Consider the following 20,977-nt stretch of genomic DNA (forward strand, 5'->3'; position numbering starts at 1 on the left):
AAGACCTCCAAGGCCCGTGCTGCCCCTGGAGGCCACTTCCGTGTCTATGGTCTGCTGTCCCGATATCGTGCGCACCTCAGCCAACAAGGATGACACGACACTGCAGGATTCTTCTCAACATCCTTTATTCACAGGAATGCCAATTACTGCTGCAACCAGAACCGAGCGCCCAGGGGAGGTTGCATATATACCTCCCGCTGGGCAAGGTCTCGTGGCTTTCTGGGATAGGTCACTCTGATATCGCTTCATTTGCATGCACCCGCTCGGGAGGGGTTGGCGCCAGGTTCAGGCTGACGCATGCGCAGTGAGGTTGTTTACCACAAACGCACACCGGAAACCGGAGCCATCTTGCAGCTACCCGATCGGCTGCCTACATCCCGAGATGTACTGAAGTTCATGTAAATGTCCCAGGTCCTACAGTAGCCAAGAGCTGTGTTGAAGCTCAGGGCCCAAGTTACCACCAAAGGCCATGATGATGTTCTTGGTCCGTGCCACCATCTGAGGCCATTTTGATGTCATATGAGCCATGTTCCACCGTAGCCAGGAGACATGTTGATGCCTGTAGCCGGTTATGGTCTGTGCCTCTGCTTGAAGCCATATTGAGGTTCACGGTCCATGCTGCCGCCGAGAGGCATGTCTGGGTCCATGGTCCTACTGTACCTAGGGGCCTAGGGGTCCTTGGTCTGTACTGCCACCAGAGACCATGCTGAGGTCTGCGGTACATACTGAGGCTGGAGACCATGTGAAAGTCTGTGAACCATGCTCCCACTGTAAAGGCCAAGAAAGCTGCTACTTTGTGGTGTGGGATTGATGATTGCAGATTCACAGCAGAGAAACAGGGCCATAGAAGGTTTCTGTGACAACTCCTATTCCCACCTCCAGCCCCCAAAAGTAACAGCCTAGACGGAAAACCATCAAAGAGAGCTCTTAAAATAGTGTCCAGGAGCAATAAAGAAAAATGAAGTTGGAAACATTTACAAGAAATGGATGGATCTGGAATTACATGAAATGAAGCATCCTCGTCTTAAGGAGACAGATCCGGCATGTTCTCTCTAATGTAAACTGTAATTTACATGCTTATGAAGGTGAGTGTGAAGTCCTGAAACAGGAATGGGCACTACAAGAAGGGAAAAAAAGTTTGGGGGAGCTATGGTGGGGAGACAGATGGAAAAGATGAGACCCAGGGGAAGTTGAGGAGGGCGCCTCAGCCAGGGAAGTTGATCAGTGCCTTGCTCAGCCATCATCAAAGACGCTTCCTCTGCAGCAGATGGGAACAAATGTAGCCAGACAGCATGCAAAGAATGAGAGATCTTGGCAATCTCAGCCGTAAATGGGCTGTTTCCATCAAAAATCCCTTCCCTTATGGATCAGAGAACCTTGCAGAAGAGGTAGGCAAGGGTGTAAGAGCCAGGGGGATGAAGGACACCAAAGAATCAAGGCCTTGTTATGGTAGATGCACATATGAACTTAGGCAGCACACACAGGGCCTACACAGGTCTACACCAGATGAGGCCCTAGAGCTCAGAGAAGAAGTGGACACAGACCCCTATTCCTAAGCCAAAAAGCTATCTCCAACTGTGAACCACTTGCAAATGAAAATTTAGTTTTCTCCAAGGGAGTCTCACTGGGGAAACAAACTGCTCTTTTTTGTTGTTGTTGTTTGTTTGTTTTTTTTTTTGTTTTGTTTTTTTGAGACAGGGTTTTTCTGTATAGCCTTGGCTGTCCTGGAACTCACTCTGTAGACCAGGCTGGCCTCGAACTCAGAAATCCGCCTGTCTCTGCCTCCCAAGTGCTGGGATTAAAGGCATGTGCCACCACTGCCTGGTGACTCAAACTACTCTTAAGGGTAGCTATGGGATTAGATTTGTTTTTAAACCTATTTTTAATGAGTTCTCAAATGACTTGACCCACTCCCTCCAACCCCTTCTAGCCCACCATTCAAAGGTAGGGGAGAAAAGATGATAAATGGGACAAGGCCATGTGAACCTGTTTAGATGCAATTCTTTGGAGTGATTCCAATACCAGCACTCCAGTTCAGTAGTATCAGGCTACTAAACATGAATCAACAGTGTTGGTATGATCTAGCAGAAACAGCCAGACTTTGACCAATCGGCATGAGTCAGGGAAAGCAACCAGGAGCTGCTGGGATGCCAGGAGACATTCTCTACTGTGCCTCTCTCAATGAAGTGAAGATCAGTGAAGACAGAAACATGAGACCAACGGAGCATTGCAAGCGCCCCATGGTTGTTCATTGAGTCCTATTTATACTCTCTCCAAACATCACATGTCCTCCCATGGGTCTTCCTCAGCCAAAACTCCCTGTGAGGTTGCATCATGTGATACAACCAGAAACTTCCACTTCAGGTGGCTCCATGCCCAGCAGCAGATGCCAACAGAAAATGAACTCAATGGTGTCTTCAGAGGTTCCTTGTCTTACAATGTCAATATCTTGTCAGGTTTACTAATCTTATTATTTTTATTTTATTTATGTATATTTCCTTTTCTTTTTTACCCTACAGGTCCTTTGTGTATTTATTATGGCTTCCAGCTTAACGTTTTTATGGGATTTCAGAGTGCGCCTGTAAGTGGATCTTCGCATCTATATCTGTTTCTTATGCCTTCTGTTGGGCTCTTTTTCTTCTATTTGTTTATCTTGTCTGATTCCAATGTGTTAGCTTCTGTTTTATCTTTTTATATTATATTATTATCCTTTAGAAGCCTATTTTTGTTGTTTGGTTATTTATTTTGTTTGGTTGTTTTTTTTTTTTTTTCTAGACAGGGTTTCTCTGCGTAGCCCTGGCTGTCCTAGAATTCATCTGTAGACCAGGCTGGCCTTGAACTCAGAAATCTGCTTGCCTCTACCTCCCAAGTGCTGGGACTAGAGGCGTGCTCCACCACTGCCCGGCTCCTATTTGTTTTCTAATGAGAGACAGAAAAGGAGTGGATCTGTATGGGAAGGGAGGTGGGGAGGAACTGGGAGAAGTAGAGGGAAGGAAAATCAAAATCAGGATATATTATGTGACGGGAAAAAATCTGTTTTCAATAAAAGGAAAAGGTAAAATCATGCCTGCCCCCACAGCATAGCTGCGGCCATTTTGTTCCATGCCACCAGCTATTTATTTCATATTGTTGCTACAATATGCTTGCCAATCATTGACACAGAAAAATAACTTGACTCAGGGCAGGGTCATGCTGGCCACATACCCTGTTATGTTCTATATGTTATGCAGTTTGTTAATCTTAAGAAATTCCACAGCCATAAGCTTCACTCAGAACCCATCACATTAAAAGTCAATGTGAACTATTATGTCTGAAATGGCTTGAGTAAGGGCTGACCACCGGGCAGCACTGCCAGCTCCTGTGTATGAGCTCACTGTGGTTTTTTCGGTTTTAGCCTTTATGAGTTGGCCCTGAGAAATTTCCAGCACACAGCTCTCAGCTCTCAAGCCTGAGCTGTTGCCCTGGTGGATCGTCTTGGAGTGTGCATTCAGTAATCCATCCCTGTCTGGCTGAGATCGGTATTCATGTGGTTTGAGGGGGTGACTCCTGAACACAACTGTCATACATGGGGGGAAAAAGAAGTTGAGAGGGAGATAATGAAGCAGGAAGGGGTACACGTGGAGGGCGGGGGCAAAGAGCAGGCCAGGGCCAATCAAGAAAAAATGTTTGAAAATACTATAATAAAACCTTCCACTTTGTATGCTAATCATTTAGTTAAAAATATTTTTCATCCTATAGTTTATAACTCTGTGAATGCAAATCCCACAGACATGAGGGCTGACCTTTTATGCCTTTATATACATTTGGTGAGTATAATTTCATGTTATCTATTGATAAGTTCTCCTCTGATCTCTACACACACGCTGTAGCAGACATACTCAAAACACACAGACACACACACACAATACACACACAACACACACACACAACATACACACACCACATGCACAGACACAAGCTAAAAATCATTAATCTTTATTTTAGAAAGATTCATCATGTAAAATTTCTTCCCATCATCCTCAAAAGCAGGAACTTAACATGCATTTATCTTGATTTTTTTAAAAAAAATCTCTTCCCAAGTATGTTTTTCAAGGAGTTGAGATCGTCAATCAGAAATTCATGCATCTTTCTTGAAAATGTCACTAGCCAAGTCCGTGGATCCTATCTCCAGGGCAATCGGTACAAAGAAGTCATTTCCATTACCAGGGCACTGAGAGTCTGCCCTGCTCTATCCGAACCAACCTTCTACTTCAGCCTCCATCTGAAAATATTGGCTGGGCCAGAGTCCTTCCAGGATTTAGAAATAGAATAAGCAGTCTATGGATATGTCTGGTTGACACTGGGTGATGAATTACAGGGAGCCAGCCAGGCTGCATTTAACATTATAATTCAGTAATGTGGCTGAAAGGGGGCACATTTATTCTTTTTGTCTTACAATAATGTTTTTATTAGAAAAAATGATATATGGAAATGACTGAAAATTGGAAAGTGCAAACACATAAATAAGAGAGAGAATGGAAAGTTCTGGGAATCTCACCACCAGGAACAATCACTGTAACATCTTGCCCGACTGCTTAGGTTCCCACCGTTAACTGCCTCTGCCCTACATATGTAAGCCATGTCCTACATATTATCTCATATGCTAAAGGGCACAGCAGGGTTTTTACAAACATTAATCTGATACTATCACTTTTTTAAAAGATTTATTTTATTTATTTTATGTGTATGAGTACACTGTAGCTGTACAGATGGCTGTGAGCCATCATGTGTGTGGCTGCTGTTGAACTCAGGACCTCTGCAGGCCCTGCTCGCTCTGGCGTGATTCACTGCAGCTGTCTTTAGACGCACCAGAAGAGGGCGTCAGATCTCATTACGGGTGGTTGTGAGCCACCATGTGGTTGCTGGGATCCGAACTCAGAACCTTTGGAAGAGCAGTCAGTGCTCTTACCCTCTGAGCCATCTCGCCAGCCCAATCTGACACTATCACATCAACATCTGCTTACAACTGAAGAACGAAGGCCACCATGAGTGACTACTGTAGCAAATATAACGACGACATACCAAAAAGTAGTGATTGACTACTGTGTTCATGTGTAACGACATGCCTCAAAACATTTAGTGATTTCCCTCATGCTACACCTGCCGGTTGTTTCCACCCCGTCAAATACTTTGATAAACTTCCCTGTATTCAATAATCTGTGAGCTTCTGATCACTTTCATTTCTAGAAGTGAGATTCATGCTTCCAGGTCTTGGGCATTTTATTTGGTTTTGTTTTGTTTTGCTTTGGAGATCAGGTCTCTGTGTATAGGCCTGGCCTTCCTGGTATTTAGTAGCAGACCAGGTCAGCCTCACACTCACTGAGATCCTCCTGCCTCTGCCTCCCTAGTGCTAGGATTAAAGGCAGTGCCCAACACCCTCCTTAGGTTTAAGTATTTCAAATTTTGTGAACACATATTAGCTGAAATTTGGCTTTAAAGGGTTATATGAATGTGAGAAGTGTGTTTGGTTTTCATTTACCGCTTCCTCACAGTGGCCAGACTAGTTTCTTTGACACCAGAGTCACTCAGTGAAGCACACATTTAATCCAATGATGTCAATCACCAAGCATTGACTATAAAGGAGGCTCTCAGAGAGCAGCATGACACATGAGTCTCTTGGGTGCCCAGTGGTAATTCTGTTCCTGCTTAGTTTGCCTATTCTGAGGCATTAGCAAGTGATATTTTCCCCAGTGGCTTTAGCTTCTCCTATGTATTAAAAACACCTGACAGTAGTTGGAAATTTCAGTTGTAGCTTAAACTTAATGTGCCCCCACTTGCTAGCAGGACAAACCTGAGCATCGAACAACTCTTCTGGATTAATTTGCTTTTGTAGAATGTGAGGTTGCACAGCATTGACCTCACTGAGACATTCTGAGGCTTATATGAGGCCATGCCTCTGAACACACATCATACTGTGATGTAAAGTACATAATAATTGTTTGATAAATCTTTTTTTAAAAGATTTATTTATTTTATGTATATGAGCACACTGTGACTGTACAGATGGTTGTGAGCCTTCATGTGGTTGTTGGGAATTGAATTTTGGGACCTCTGCTCGCTCCAGTCAACGTCGCTCGCTCCGGCCCAAAGATTTACTTATTATTATACATAAGTACACTGTAGCTGTATTCAGATGCACCAGAAGAGGGCGTCAGATTTGTGAGCCACCATGTGGTTGCTGGGATCTGAACTTCAGAAGAGCAATCAGTGCTCTTACCCACTGAGCAATCTTGCCAGCCCAATCTTTTTTATTACTACTTTATATTGTCGAGAAATTCTGAAAGTATTTTCCCTTAAAATGGGGTATGTGATGAAAGTTGACAATTTTATGTAAACATCCCCCCACATACAAACATACACACAATGTTGTCAAGAAATAAAAATAAGAAAAGAAGCCTATGAAAATTTTGAAAGATTTTGTAACCATTTAAATTTCTTGTTAGCCAGGCATCATGGCACAGGTCTTTAATCTCAACACTAAGGAAACAGAGGCAAGATGTCTGAGTTGGAGGCCAGCCTAGACTATATAGTGAGTTCCAGGACAGCCAGGGCTACACAGTGAAAAACAAACCAAACAAAAAATCCTAGTTAGTTATGGGGTTTTTGTTGTTGTTGTTTGTTTTGTTTTGTTTGTTTGTTTGTATCTTGGTTCTCTTTCTTTCTAGTGATTGGTAACAAAATTACAAGAAAAGGGTTCATCTTCTCTTGGAACAAGAAAGAGCTGGCGAGCTGGATTCCTTGTTCCTCAGTGCCTGTTTTCAGGATGGATAAACCAGGGTATTAGTCAGGGTTCTCTAGAGAAACAAAACTTAGGAATGAATTATATAAAGGGATTGATTAGAAATTACTTAAAGGTTGTCAACTAATCCAACAGTGGCTCCTACTAAAGGAAAGTCCAAGAATCCAGTAGTTTGCTCAGTCCACGAAGCTGGATGTCTCAGCTGGCCTTCAGTAGACGCTGGAATCCTGAAGAGGTAGGCTCAAATGCCAGTGAAGGCTAGAGCAAGCGGGCAAAGAGCAAAAGCTTCCTTCTTCCATGTCTACATAGGCTTCCAGCAGAAGGCATGGCCCAGATCAGAGGTGAGTCCTGCCATCTCAAAAGATCTAGATTAAAGGTAGGTCTTCTCATTAGAAGAGGATCTTTCAACCTCACTGGGTTGCTGCCGCCACTGCCACTACTGAGCTATCGCACCAGTCCCACGGGTCTCAGTGAGGTGGGTGACTTCTCCAGAATGGGAGACAAACCAATTTGGGAGCAGATTGGATCCAGCTTTGTTCAGTGTTACCGTCAGTTATTTGATAACGACAGAACCCAACTATGCTCAGTTTACCTGATTGAATCATGCCTTACCTGGGAAGGACAGCAGTTCCAGGGGAAAGCTGCCCTTATGGAGAAGTTCTCTAGCCTTCCGTTCCATGGAATTCAGCATGGTATCACCGTGCAGAACCATCAGCCTATAGCAGATAGCTGCATCTTCAGCATGGTTGTAGGGCAGCTCAAGGATGATGAAGATCCCATCGTGGGTTTCCACCAGATGTTTCCATTAAAGGACATTAACCATGCTTGCTTGGGTTTGCACCAATGACATCTTCAGGCTTGCCCTGAACAACTTCGTCTGACCTCCTCCTGGACAGATACTCACGATGTCCCCTCCTCTCTCCTGTTCCCAATCCTATCTCGCTCCTCCAGATGCTCCAAATATCATACTCAAACGAGCAGGGCCGAGGTGGGAGTGGGTACAGTGAGCTTCTGTCACCACGGGGTTGTGCATGATGTTTGGACGCTAGACTAGTTGCATCTGACAGGAAAAGTTTGTGTTGTATCAGCACATGAGTTGGAAAGACTTAAGTAATGAAGTAATGCAAAAGATTGTTGGGTTTTGTTTTTGTTTTATTCTGTTTTTGTTGTTGTTGTTGTTTTAATCTACTAACAAGTTGCTCTTGTAACCCAAAGAATTGAAGGGGAAAGCAGCTGCCTCACCAACCGCCCAGACTTGTTCAGATGTTTCAATGCCTCATAATACAAATTGTTTTAATTAGTTAAGCACTTGGCTGGGCATCAACAGTTCCGGCCCATTGTCTCTCATGCCCCTCCCCACCCCATCTCTGCCTCACCCTAACAGTATCCGCTGCAAGGAGCAAATCCACTCAAGTGGCGGTCCCAACTAAGCTCTCAAGCCTGCTGGGGCAGAATTCTCCCCAGCCCACTTGGTCTTCGGAAAGCAAGTCTGGCCTGAGACATCTCTCACTCGTACTGAAGGCTCTTCCGTCAGCTCTGTCTGACACCTCCTGTGGCCTCTGCCCTGTAGATTCAGGTCTAGGAGCAGGATAGATGAGTCTGTAGCACCTAGAAAGGCTTTGGCAAATAGGACTTTCCATGTTTATACTCTCGGGGCCTGCTCTATACCCAAAATGAATGCCATTCAGATGCCCACATTCCTCAAGCAAAGCAAGAGATGCTGCTGTACTGCCCACTTGGGATATCAGAGCCAGGCACCGTTGGGTGGAGTATAAATTCCACACTATGGAAGGAATCAGTGTGAAGGAGCCTTGCTCTAGCTCTCCCCTCAAAACGTTTGCAGGGCATTTACACACCATCTCCTTACTTTCTGCACACCCCATATTCTCTTCAAATCCCAGGACGTCTTAACTATTATGGCAGTTTCTGCCCTGTTTCTTAGTTGGGGCACAGGTCTTGGCCAGTACAAATATAGCTTTTTATGCTTGAGACCTCTAGATAGTATAAAACTGCTATCAAAAGAGCAACTGCAAGCTAGAACCAAACCCAGGATTTGGGGCTTAGGATTGGATGGGCACGCCTGAAAGCTCCCTATTCCCTGCCATCCAGCACGGTGAGGGTAGATTTCAGCATACTCCACAGGTTGCCTGGTTACACTAGCATAGTCCTGGACAGCACATAGGAGGTTTCAGTGAGACTGATCTCTAAGCTGCTGTGTATTGGGGAAAGTAAAGGTCGGGGAGAGAGGTAGATGCCAGGTGCCTCTTAATCCACCCTGTATAAAATCTGCAATACAACTTCTTCCATGTACCTGTGCCTGAAATGTCTGCAAGAAAGAGGTATTTGTGGGAAAAAAAAGGGGGGAGGTGGGGTGGGGAGATCTTTCCACTTCAAACTAAGCCAATTCCGCATGTAGACAAATTGATAACCAAGAATAGTGACCACAACAGAAAATCCTGAAAGGCCTGGCTGTCTCTAGGCCTTTACCGTCCTGTCCTGTTGGGGACAGGAGAAGCACAGGACATAAGCCCAGGGAAAGAATTTTGACCCTTGATGAGCTCCCTGCATGGTGTGTCTGACTCCGGGGTTACAGATACGGATTACTGCGTGACGACCAAGCAGGTAGTGTGGTCAGGGACAGGAAAGGCTACATAAGGATTGACGCAATAGGTTGGCAGTACTTTGTGGTGAGGGGAATGTCTGTGTCAAGCGAGGGTGAGCGTCAAACAGAGCCTTGATTTTCCCAGTTACTTAATTCTACAGTGACTATTGTACAGATTATTATGTGGCAGGCTCTTTCGTGGGCCCAGGAGAATCAGGAGGGAACAAAAGGCAGACGTTCTACCATTTTCAGAGATGTAGTCTAGAGAGAGGGTGCTCAAAGAGATGGACTTTAGGCATGTCGAGGGTGGGTGGGTGGTAGAGAAATATGTCATAGTAAATGGCCTTAGAAGACTGATCTCCAAAAGTGGCATGGGGTCAAGCATTAGAGGAGGCAAAGGGGTATGCTGCCCAGATCTAAAGATGGAATGTTCTAGATAATGGACCTGCAAGCATGAAGCCCACAAGACAGAAGTAGTATATGGAGAGGAAAAAAGAGGGAGGAGAGGTGGCTGGAGCAGTGAGAACGGGGACAAGTGATGGTTGAGAGTAGTGAGGCATGATTGGTTAGCGGAGAGCTAAGAAGCCAGGATGATTGGGTTGTCTTGGATCTTGGATCAAGTAGTCCTACAATAATGTGTGTTCTGCAAAAGGGCTTCCCTTGGCCCAACCCTGTACTATCCAAATGGAATATGTCACCTAGTCACTCTGCTTTATTCTTTATCTTTGTAACAGGTTACAGAGGCAACTCTAGGGGAAACAGGAAGCGAAGGCAATGCCTGGACTGGCTCTGCCTGAGCATTTCTATTGGAGGACTAGGAGTGGTGTTCTGGACCCTGCTACCTTGTCAAGAATGTAGCTGAGGCTCCTGCATTCTCCAGGATTCTCTCCCTGCAGGCACCAACACACAAAGAAATTGTTATGGTACCGAGCTCTAATTACTGAAAAAGAGACCAAACTTGTGGTAGCCTATCTCCTGTGTCATGACCACCCTCGACTGGCAAGGATGACCCAACACGCACGAGCTCTTCTCAAGCAGTTTATTCAGGAACCTTGAACAATCTTCTGACCCCGGGGAAAAGCCCGCACAGGCTTAAGTACTCCTGCACCGACCAACCCTTGAGAGCCAGGTGGGTCCTGCAGATAGGCCACTCTATGTAGAAGGAAGCATGCTGATCAGGCACAGCCAAATAAGGACTTGTTTACCTCAAGAGCACTCAACGTTGGGCTGGCGGAAGGCGGAGCATCGCAGCTCTCTACACTCCTGGAAGGGTCCACCTAATGGCTGACAAAACAGTAGTGATGAGAAGGTGGGTGATATCAAAAGTTATGATGACCTAGGACCTCTGTTTGAGTAAATGCATGACTTCACATATTCTCCATTCTTGAGGAGAAAAGCCAATGTAAGCTCCAGAGCTTACTTCCTGGGCCAAGGTTACCTGACATGGCCGGTGAGAGATGAATCTTTGACCTGGCACTGATTGGAGGGATCACAGCAAGACCAAGGCTGTGACAAGCTTATTGCAAACAATCAGACTTTTTATACCTTTCTCAGAAACAGATCAATACAATGGTAGTTGGCAGGAAAGCTGTACAGGGTACACAAGATTAATGTCCAGCTGTCCAGCAGAACTTCTATATGCTTCATTGACTTCTAGGGAACACAGAGAATCTCAGGGTGGCCTGAATGCTTCACTGACTGAGGGAGTAGTGCCTTGGTTTCTCAGGAACTGAAAGGCACACTGTGGCCCAGGAGCCATGGACTGTAATCTGAAAAACCTATGATGCATGCCTCTCAGGGCAGCTAGACCAGGCCAACTCCATGATTCACCAGAAGCAAAAACATGTATTTTTAGTTTAAAATGTGTCAGAATGCAGAATATAAGAATGGAGTTGTGTGAGACTTCTCAGTCCTTGTGAGAAAACTCCAAGAAAACAAGACAAGAGTCTTATAGCCTCGGTCTCCTCAAAACACAGAACTGTTCTTGGAATGTGTTTCCATGTTCCTCCCAGATGTAGCAGACAGGAGTAGGCTCGCTTCCGCTGTTGTTATTCATATGTCTCTGTGGAAAAACTTTTTTTTTGACATATGTGGCTTGTCCTTGTGATTGAACACCTTACTCATGTGAGTCTTCCTAACCCTCAGAATATAAATTGCCTGATGCTCTGAATAAATTTGACTATTGCATGAAACTTTAGCCTGCCTTGTTTTTAGACCTCACTCTCCCAGGTTCACATAACAACCAGAGCAGCAACAAAGATGGTGATGGGGTAGGGATGAAAATACTTTGCTTTTGTCATTTTTGGCTTTTATCTCTGACTTGCAATTTAGGGATGTATAAATATATGTGTGTATATCTTTATATATCTCTTTATGAAAACCCAAAGGTTCTCCTATTTACATTTCAAGAATTCTGAAACGTTAAAGTAGGCATTTGGAATCTATAATGCGTACTTGTTTTCAGTTCATGGGAATAAGTATGAAGAATCATTCTAAGTAGTTAAAGAAAATATCTATCTAAGGACTGTGGCAAGAATTGGAAGTCCAATGAATGACAGTGCTCCATTTGGAATAGAGGCAGTTTGAGAATTTATTCTTTCAGAATGTTCCTGTATATATTTCTTTGTTGTGATGGACTGTTGACTAATAAACCAAAAAAAAACCAAAAAAAACAAAAAAAAAAAAACCAAATGTTGAGTTTCTCCTGAGTAAATGGACTCCAGAGCAGGCAGGCTCACTCATAGTTATGCTTGTCGGAGCAATCGTGTCCTCTCACTAACAGCCAAAGAGCGACAAGCCTAACGTCACACAGATACTTATCCGGTAACCTTATTCATTAAATACCAAAATTTCTCTCCTTGGTCTGCTGCCTCTCCTCTTCGGCTAGCTCCTAGGCTGTAATGCATGTCTCAACTTAACCCCTGTTTACACACGCTCCCACAGTCTCTGATCTAGTCAGCCCTGTCCTATTAAACTTTTAAGAGAACATTGCTCTTTTTTGTTTGTTTGTTTGTTTGTTCATTTGTTTTAAGATGGTGACCTTTAGCTTGAAAATTCAATTTTCAAGCTAAAATTGAATTAGCAAGGCTTAAGGGATTCTGCTTGGCTCTCCTAATTTCTGGGCCCTCAGATACACACCACTATCACCCATTTCTCACCCCCTACCCATATGTGTGTGTGTGTGTGTGTGTGTGTGTGTGTGTGTATGTGTGTATGTGGGTGTGTGTGTGTGTGTGTGTGTGTGTGTATGTGTGTATGTGTGTATGTGGGGGGGTGTATGTGTGTGTGTGTGTGTGTGTGTGTGTGTGTGTGTGTGTGTTATCCCACCCAGTGTGCTCCATGAAAGCAAGAAAAATTTTAACAGAGAAATGAGTCTGCTTCCATCTTAGGCTTAAAAACCATCTTATAATAAAGACAAAGTAGGTTCATTCCTGTTTATAATTAAACCTGTTTGTTTCTCAAGAATTGGGCTATGCCCCACCTGTAACTTTAACTATATATGGTTAAGTACTGTCAGTTTCAGGAATGACAGTTATATCTTTGTTTCAAGAAGTTGTTTATAACCATCTCTCCACTCTACCTTTGTTTCAAAAGGTTCTGTGATCACCTGTGACTTCCTTCTTTTGTCCATCTTGCAATCATGTCTTTGTTTCAGGAGGGACTAACTTGTTATGTTTATGTTCTGCAACCACCCCTCTTTTGCCCACCCAGTCCCTTTGGAACCCCCCTGTCCCTGAGCTATAAAAGCCTTGTCTTCCTCACGCCCACCGCTGACCTCTCAGACCCGCCTGGGGACACAGTCTGTGGCCAGGAATGAGAAGGCTTCCTTTAGTTAATTTAGCCACGAAGGCTTGGGTTAGTGGCCATTTCCCTCCCATCTTTGGAATTATCTTCCTTGGGATTAGCATTAACTATGCAGTTTTCTTCACATACTCAGAGTCATGCTTTCCAAGTACATGGTACTCATAAATATTTAGTGAATGAATCAAGTGTTCTCTAGATGGATCCACTTTCTATCTAAGAGTCTAGCATGAGTTGGTTATCTACACATCCGACCCACATCGTACCTGGCCACTCATGTGATAGCTCCCTATCCCCGTTCATCAGCAGGGAATCTGGCACAGGAAGTGAGAGGAGAGTGAGCATATGTGAAAGAGCTCCCCTGGAAAGGCGTAGTACCAACAGCATCCAAACCCATAACGTTGTCTTTGTGCTTGTTGGAATGTTTCCCACATGCATGTTCTTCTGAAAAGCATCTCTCTCTCTCTCTTTAGAGTTGACAGTTCTGTACAATAAAGAGGTAGCTCTTGTTTACACCAAAAACTCAAGACCCTGCTACTGAAATATTTTTAGAACTTTTAAAAACCAGTGTTCACCACTTACATCATTTTAAGTACACAACATTAAAATCAACAGCCAGGGCTGGTGAGATGACTCAGTGGTTAAGAGCACTGACTGCTCTTCCGAAGATCCTGAGTTCAAATCCCAGCAACCACATGGTGGCTCATAACCACCCATAATGAGATCTGACGTCCTCTTCTGGTGCATCTGAAGACATCTACAGTGTACTTATTTATAATAATAAATCTTTGGGCAGGAGCGAGACTGGAGCGAGTGGGGTTGACTGGAACGAACAGAGGTCCTAAAAGTCAGTTCCCAACCAGATGAAGGCTCACAACTATCTGTACAACTACAGTGTGTACTCATATGCATAAAATAAATAGATCTTAAAAAAAAAAATAAAATCAACAGCCATAGTTAGCTAGCAACACAGCAAAAGACAGGCACATTTGGACTTTGACTTTTTTTTTTTTAATTAAGAGATGATCTAGACCCAGACCTTTCTGCTCCTGAGACCCAGTGCTCCTAGCTGGGGAGCTCTGTAACAGGAACACTGCTGCTGTCTCCCTTTCCTCTCTGACCCCATCCCCAACACATCACAAAGATCTTCCTAAACTTTTCTTCCCCAAACTTATCCCATGACTTTAGCTTCCAACACCAGCAGGCATTCTCTGGAAACACACCAGCTGAGCAGGACAGGGAAACACACCCAACACCAGGAGGCTCCCGCTGCTAACCCAAGTTCCCCATGAACACACTAGCTGAGAGGACCAGGGAAACTGGCAACACAGAGCAACCACACATTCTGAATCCAGAGAGAGAATGATAACCAAGGAATAAAACATTCACCCAGCAAAGACAAATCCAGAAAACAGCACCTAGACCTAGAATTACCCCAAACCCAGACGCCTAGATGTCACTGTAAAAATGCAATTACTAATTGCCAGGCTAATATATCTCCATTAGAGCTCAACTCTCCTGGCACAGCAGGTCCTGAATATTCCAGCACAGCTGAAGCACAGGAAAAAGACCTTAAAACTATCTGTATGAACATGACAGAGCTCCTTAAACAGGAAATTAATAAATCCCTTAAAGAAATCCAGGAAAAGGATGTGGCAGAACACACCCAAACAACACATGCCCATCTCCGTGTGGTTCAGGATGGAAGACACAGTTCCGGGTGCCATTAAGATGAACAGTTTAGGGGAGATGGGAGAGAAAGAAGCAAAATGGTTTGAGCACAATGTAGAGAGGCAGAACTGGAGACTCTAGTGGTGAGGAACAGCCTGAACTGCCACCTGAGGCTATAGTAAAGTCCCAGCTTGAGCTGCCACCAAGGGCCATGTCTGCTTCCATGGCCATGCAGGCACAAGGGTCTGTGTCAATGTCCATGGCCCACATTACCAGATGACATTTCTCGTCTGCCATCTGGGACCATGTTGATATCTGAGGGCATGAAGGGGTCAGTCCTGCAGATCCAAAGCTGCAAGATCTCCATGACACAGGGCAACAACAGGATCCAAAGAGGAGTCCCTGCGAGGAACCGGTATTGATAGCATGGCAGAAGTCAGAGGCCTCCAACCAAATGATTCACTGCAGTGAACATTTGCAAGTAAAGCTATTAGGGAAATAAAGGGCATACTGTGAGACACACTGGGACACACTGCAGCTTCCATGCAAGATGGTGTTTATTTGTTTTTATTATTATTATTATGTTTTGTTTTTTATCTTTTAGAGGGTGTTGCAAGGGTGGTTGGTGGATATGGAGGAATTGAGAGATGAGTGGGGTTGGGGAGCATGATGTAAAATTCACAAAAAAATCAATAATGAGTTGAAGAAGAAGAGGAGGGGGAGAAAGGAAAGGAGGAGGAGGGAGAAGAAGAAGAAGGAAATAATAATCCAGGAAAACACAAACAGTATGAGCAAATGAGTAAATCCCATAAACAAATTCAAGAAAACACAAACAAACCATGGAAGGAAATGAATAAAACTGTTCAAGTCCTGAAAGTGGAAATAGAATCAATAAAGAAAACACAAACTGATGGAGTCCTGGAAATGAGAAGATTAGAACAGGAACTCCAGATTCAAGCTTCTCCAACACAGAATATTCAGGAAACCTGGGACTCTATGAAAAGAATAACCTAAGGATAATAGGAATAGAAGAGGAGGAAGATTCCCAGTTTGAAGAGCCAGAAAATATGTTCAACAAAATTATAGACCAAAAAAATGCCGGGCAGTGGTGGCACATGCCATTAATTCCAGCACTTGGGAGGCAGAGGCAGGCGGATTTCTGAGTTCGAGGCCAGCCTAGTCTATGGAGTGAGTTCCAAGACAGCCAGGGCTATACAGAGAAACCTGTCTCAAAAAAAAAAAAAAATTATAGAAGAAAAAACATCCTGGACCAAAAAAAGAGTTGCCTATAAAGGTATGAGAAGCATACAGAACACCAAGTAGACTGGGTCAGAAAAGAGAGTCCCATCAGTACACAACAACCAAAACACTAAACATACAGAACAAAGAAAAAATATCAAAAGTCACAAGGGAAAAAGACCAAGTAACAATAAAGCAGACCAATCAGAATTGCATCTGACTACTCAATGGATACTCTAAAAGCTAGAAAGGGCAGATGGACTCTAAGAGACCACAGATGCCAGCCTAAGCTACTACACCCAGCAAAATTTTCAATTGCCAAAGATATCCCATGATAAAACCAAACATAAAGAATTTGTACCTACCTATTCAGTCCTACAGAAGGTGCTAGGAGGAAAATTCCAACCTAAAGAGATTAACTACATCCATGAAAATACCGGAAATAATCTCTAACCAGCAAAATCATAGCACACAAACACATGCACACATGCATGTATGCACGCTCTCACATATACCTTCAACAACGGCAACTGAAACAGAAATCAACAATCATTGGTCATTGATATCTCTCAGTATCAAGGGTCTCAATTCCCCCCAAAAAAGATACACACTAATAGAATGGATACAAAACCAGGGCCCATCCTTCTGCCACATCCAAAAATCATACCTCATCATTACCTCAGGGTAAAGAATTGGAAAAAAGATATTCCAAACAAATGGACCTAAGAAGCAAACTGATATAGTCATTTTAATACCTAACAAAATAGACTTCAAACCTAAACTAATCAAAAGAGATAGGAAGGACACTACACACTCATCAAAGAAAAAATCCGGCAAGTGACATTTTAATTCTTCACATCTATACCACAAACACAATTGTACCCAAGTTTCTAAAAGAAATTCTACTTAAATCACATATTAACCCTCACACATTGATAGTACCCAATACCCAACTCTCACCAACAGATAAGTCATCCAGACTGAAAAACTAAACAGGAAAAAAAAAACTAAAAAACTAAATAAACATCCATCTGTTTAGTTTTTGATGATCCTGAACACTAACAGAACTGCTGGTATCTCACCATCCCTGATTTCAAGTTTACTACAGAGCTATAGTAATAAGAACTGCATGGTATTGGCATAAAAACGGACATGCTGATCAATGGAGTTGAATTGAAGACCCAGAGATAAATCCATACACATATGAATCCCTGATTTTTTTTATATAGAAGCTAAAAATATACACTGGGAATAAAAGCCTTTTCCACAAATGATGCGGGTTTAACTGTTTAATGCAAATAGATCCATACTTATCACCCTGCACAAAATTTAGGTCTGTGGATGAAAGACCTCAACATAAAACCAGATACATTGAACCTGGCAGAAGAGAAAGTGGGGGATACCCTCAACTGCATTGTGACAGAAGATGACTTTCTGAATAGGACACCAGCAGCTCAGGCACTAAATCAACAAATGATAAATGGGAACTTTATGACACCAAAAAAGTCCTGTAAGACGAAGAACTGTCATTTGGACATAGTGGTAGCCTACAGAATGGGAAAAGACTTTAACAAACTGCACATCTGATAAAAGACTAATATCCAAAGTATTTACAGAATCCAAGAAATTAGATATCAGAAAACCCAAATGATCCTATTAAAAAATGGGATAGGGATCCAAACAGAGCATCCTCTATTGAGTTTTAATAGAGGAAACTCAAATAGCTGAGAAACACTTAAACATTCGATGACATCAGCCTTCAGGGAAACACAAACCAAAGCCTCCTTGAGATTGCATCTTACCTCTGCTACAAGGAAGATCAACAACACAGAGGATGATCATGCTGGTGAGGGTGTGGAGATCAACAACACAGAGGATGATCATGCTGGTGAGGGTGTGGAGATCAACAACACAGAGGACGATCATGCTGGTGAGGGTGTGGAAATCAACAACACAGAGGACGATCATGCTGGTGAGGGTGTGGAGCCTGGGGAACACTCCTGCATCGATATCACTGGTAGGAATGCACCACTTGAGAAATTGATATGGTGGCTTTTCAGGAAATCGGAAATCAATCTAACTCAGGACCCAGCTATACGACTCCTGGGCATAAACCCAAAGGATGCTCCATCCTACCACAAAGACACTTGTTCAATTGTGTTCATGGCAGCTTTATTTGTAATTGCCAGAAACTAGAAACAACCCAGATGTCCCTCAACAGAAAAATGGATACAGAAAATTTGATACATTTACGCAATGGAGTATTTCTCAGCTGTTAAAAACAACAAAAAAAAACAAAACAAAACAAAACAAAAAAGACATCATGAAGGTTTCGAGGAAAATGGATGGAGCTAGAAAAAAAAAAATCATCCTGAGCAAGATAACCAATACCCAGAAAGAGAAATATTCACTTATAAGTGAATATTAGCCATTAAGTAAGTGAAACCAAGCTACAATCTGCAGACCCAGAGAGGTTAGGTAAGGAGGAAGGGCCAAGGGGGCTGAGGACACACATGCGTCTCCCTGGGATCTCCCTAGTAAATAGAATAGATTTTGTAGGTGGGCTGAGGGTGGGTGGGGATGGAAGCAGGAAGATCAGGTGGGGAGGGGAAAGAGAGACAGCAGCGTAAATGGAGAGAACAGGGAAAAGACAGATGGAATTAAGAGACATCTGAGGGGTGATGTGGAAACCTGGTGCAGTGCAAACCTCCTAAAATACATGAAGATGATCCTAATGAGGTCTCCTAATGGGGATACAGTCTCAACTGGCTATCTCTTGTCACCAAACTAGGCTTCTAGGAGCCAGACTAGGTTGCACTTAATTGAGTTGTTGCCTAAGTAGGTCCCACGGAAATTCTAAAACAACCCAAGATGCTAAGACAAAGAAAGGCTTCTTCTCCATAAACCGCCCCATTGCCGACGGCAACATCCATGGAATTCACTCAGCATGGAGAGGTTGAGCTGGTGTTCATGTGGAGCCTTCACTCCTGCAGTCTGGTCTCTTTGGTGCAGCTTCCTGCAGGCTACCAAAAGAAAAACATAAACACCAACCCAGCCACAAAACCTTTGACCTACAATCTGTCTTGCTTCCAGAATCTGCTTAGGGCAACAATGGTGGCACAGCATTTATGGAAACAGCCAACTGTGGTGGTTTGTATATGCTTGGCCTAGGGAGTGGCACTATTAGAAGGTGTGGCCCTGTTGGAGTAGGTGTGCCACTGTGGGTGCGGGCTTTAAGACCCTCATCCTAGCTGCCTGGAAGTCAGTAGTCTGCTAGCAGCCTTCAGTTGAAGGTGTAGAACTTTCAGTGGATCCTGCGGCAAGCATGCCTGGACGCTGCCATGTTCCCACCTTGATGATAATGGACTGAACCTCTGAACCTGTAAGCCAGCTCCAATTAAATATTGTTCTTTATAAGACTTGCATTGGTTATGGTATCTCTTCACAGCAGTAAAACCCTAACTAAGACATCAACTAATACCTGCTTTGACCTAGGGCCTACTCTATGAGATAGAACCCATACAAGACATTCCAAGATAATCTAGACCCAGAAACTAGATAACCAAGACCCAGAAACTAGATAGCCTAGAGACCTAGGGTAAAACCAAACACTGCTGGTCTAAAATATGAAAAAAGGAAAGTATCAATAAAATGACTTGTACTGATATTCTCATATACTTATAGATCCGTGCCTTCTTCAGTCATCATCAGACAGGCTTCCTCCAGCCAGGAACGTATGCATAAGCCCACAGCCAGACAAGACTCAGAGAGTCTACATGGTATGTCTCCATCACATTCCTCCCCTCAGAGTTCAGAAAAACCCTGGACAAAGGAGGCAGAACGGATTACGAACCAGAGAGGGATGGAGGGCATCAGGAAAACAAGACCTTCCATTCTGTAGACCAGGCTGGTCTTGAACTCAGAAATCCACCTGCCTCTGCCTCCCAAGTGCTGAGATTAAAGGCATTCGCCACCACCGCCCGGTGGTAAACAAGACCTTCCAAATCAACCAAGCCAAGTCCCATATGAGCTCACAGAGACTGAAGCAGAAAGCACAGGGCCTACATGGGTCTGGACCAGGTATTTTGCATGTATATTATAGCTTTCATTCTATTTTTTAATTTTTTTATATAGAAACAGGAAAGTTTAATACCAATTGTTTACCAAAGATGACAGGACATAGGTACAACGCTAGAGCAAAATGGGATGAGGTCAGAGGGGCAGAGGGACACTAAATGGGTCACACCAACTGGGGGAGGGACTTCTTTGGTGCCCCTGAGACCCTCTGACACCTGACACATGGCTCCCGGAATTACTTACTGAGGAAGATCAGATGATAGCAGCATCACTGATTTTTTGGGAGCCTGGAGCTTACATATTGTAAGTGTTCAATGATATATGGACTCGAGGATGGAGAGGGTCATGGTAGCATCAGGAGTAGAGTTCCTTAGAGCACATCCCCTTCTCCTAACACTATTAAGAGGTAGGTCTCCTCATACCTTGGTCTTCCACGACATAGCACATACTCCACTGCCCACAGCAGCTTCCATCTGTCCCAAGCCTCTCCCTGTGAGAGTTTTCAGAGTGGTTGAATCCCGAGATGGGAGGAGGCAATGGTGGGCGACGGGGGATAGGAGTTGGATGGAGGAAGACGTATATATGCTTGAGATTCCTCCCATGTGTCTTGGAGATTGCTATTGCTCAGGAGCACCTGTTCTCCAGGCTTGAAGGCTGGCATCCCAAGGTAGGGGCAGTTGGCTAAGTCGAAAGCGCCACCGGGTAGCAATGTCCACAGGCTGGCAGGCCAATGCTCTGTGCTTTTGACTTCTCTCTTTCCAGTTCTTCTGTAAGACCACATATGCAGTTCCTTCAGGCTTTTCTCTCCT

The 20,977-nt window shown here is 43.8% G+C and overlaps 1 long non-coding RNA gene and 2 pseudogenes across 3 annotated transcripts; 2 read left to right on the forward strand and 1 right to left on the reverse strand.

Moving 5' to 3' along the window:
* The first annotated feature begins 301 nt into the window (after nucleotides 1–301).
* LOC116103740 lies at nucleotides 302–11,572 on the forward strand. Of its 3 annotated transcripts, XR_004123558.1 has the most exons (6): nucleotides 302–1,085; nucleotides 2,520–2,581; nucleotides 3,395–3,518; nucleotides 3,739–3,806; nucleotides 6,914–7,119; nucleotides 10,115–11,572. It is a non-coding gene; the product is annotated as an uncharacterized LOC116103740 (long non-coding RNA). The 3 variants fall into 3 exon arrangements; XR_004123556.1 differs by lacking the exon at nucleotides 3,395–3,518 and having other exon boundaries at nucleotides 304–1,085; XR_004123557.1 differs by lacking the exons at nucleotides 3,395–3,518; nucleotides 3,739–3,806 and having other exon boundaries at nucleotides 304–1,085.
* Nucleotides 7,127–7,893, forward strand: LOC116103739 (annotated as a pseudogene).
* A 9,098-nt stretch (nucleotides 11,573–20,670) lies between the features above and the next one.
* Nucleotides 20,671–20,977, reverse strand: part of LOC116101445 — a 1,213-nt pseudogene continuing 906 nt past the window's right edge.

Source organism: Mastomys coucha, unplaced genomic scaffold (assembly GCF_008632895.1).
Source record: "Mastomys coucha isolate ucsf_1 unplaced genomic scaffold, UCSF_Mcou_1 pScaffold21, whole genome shotgun sequence".
In the NCBI taxonomy this organism is placed as follows: Eukaryota; Metazoa; Chordata; class Mammalia; order Rodentia; family Muridae; genus Mastomys; species Mastomys coucha.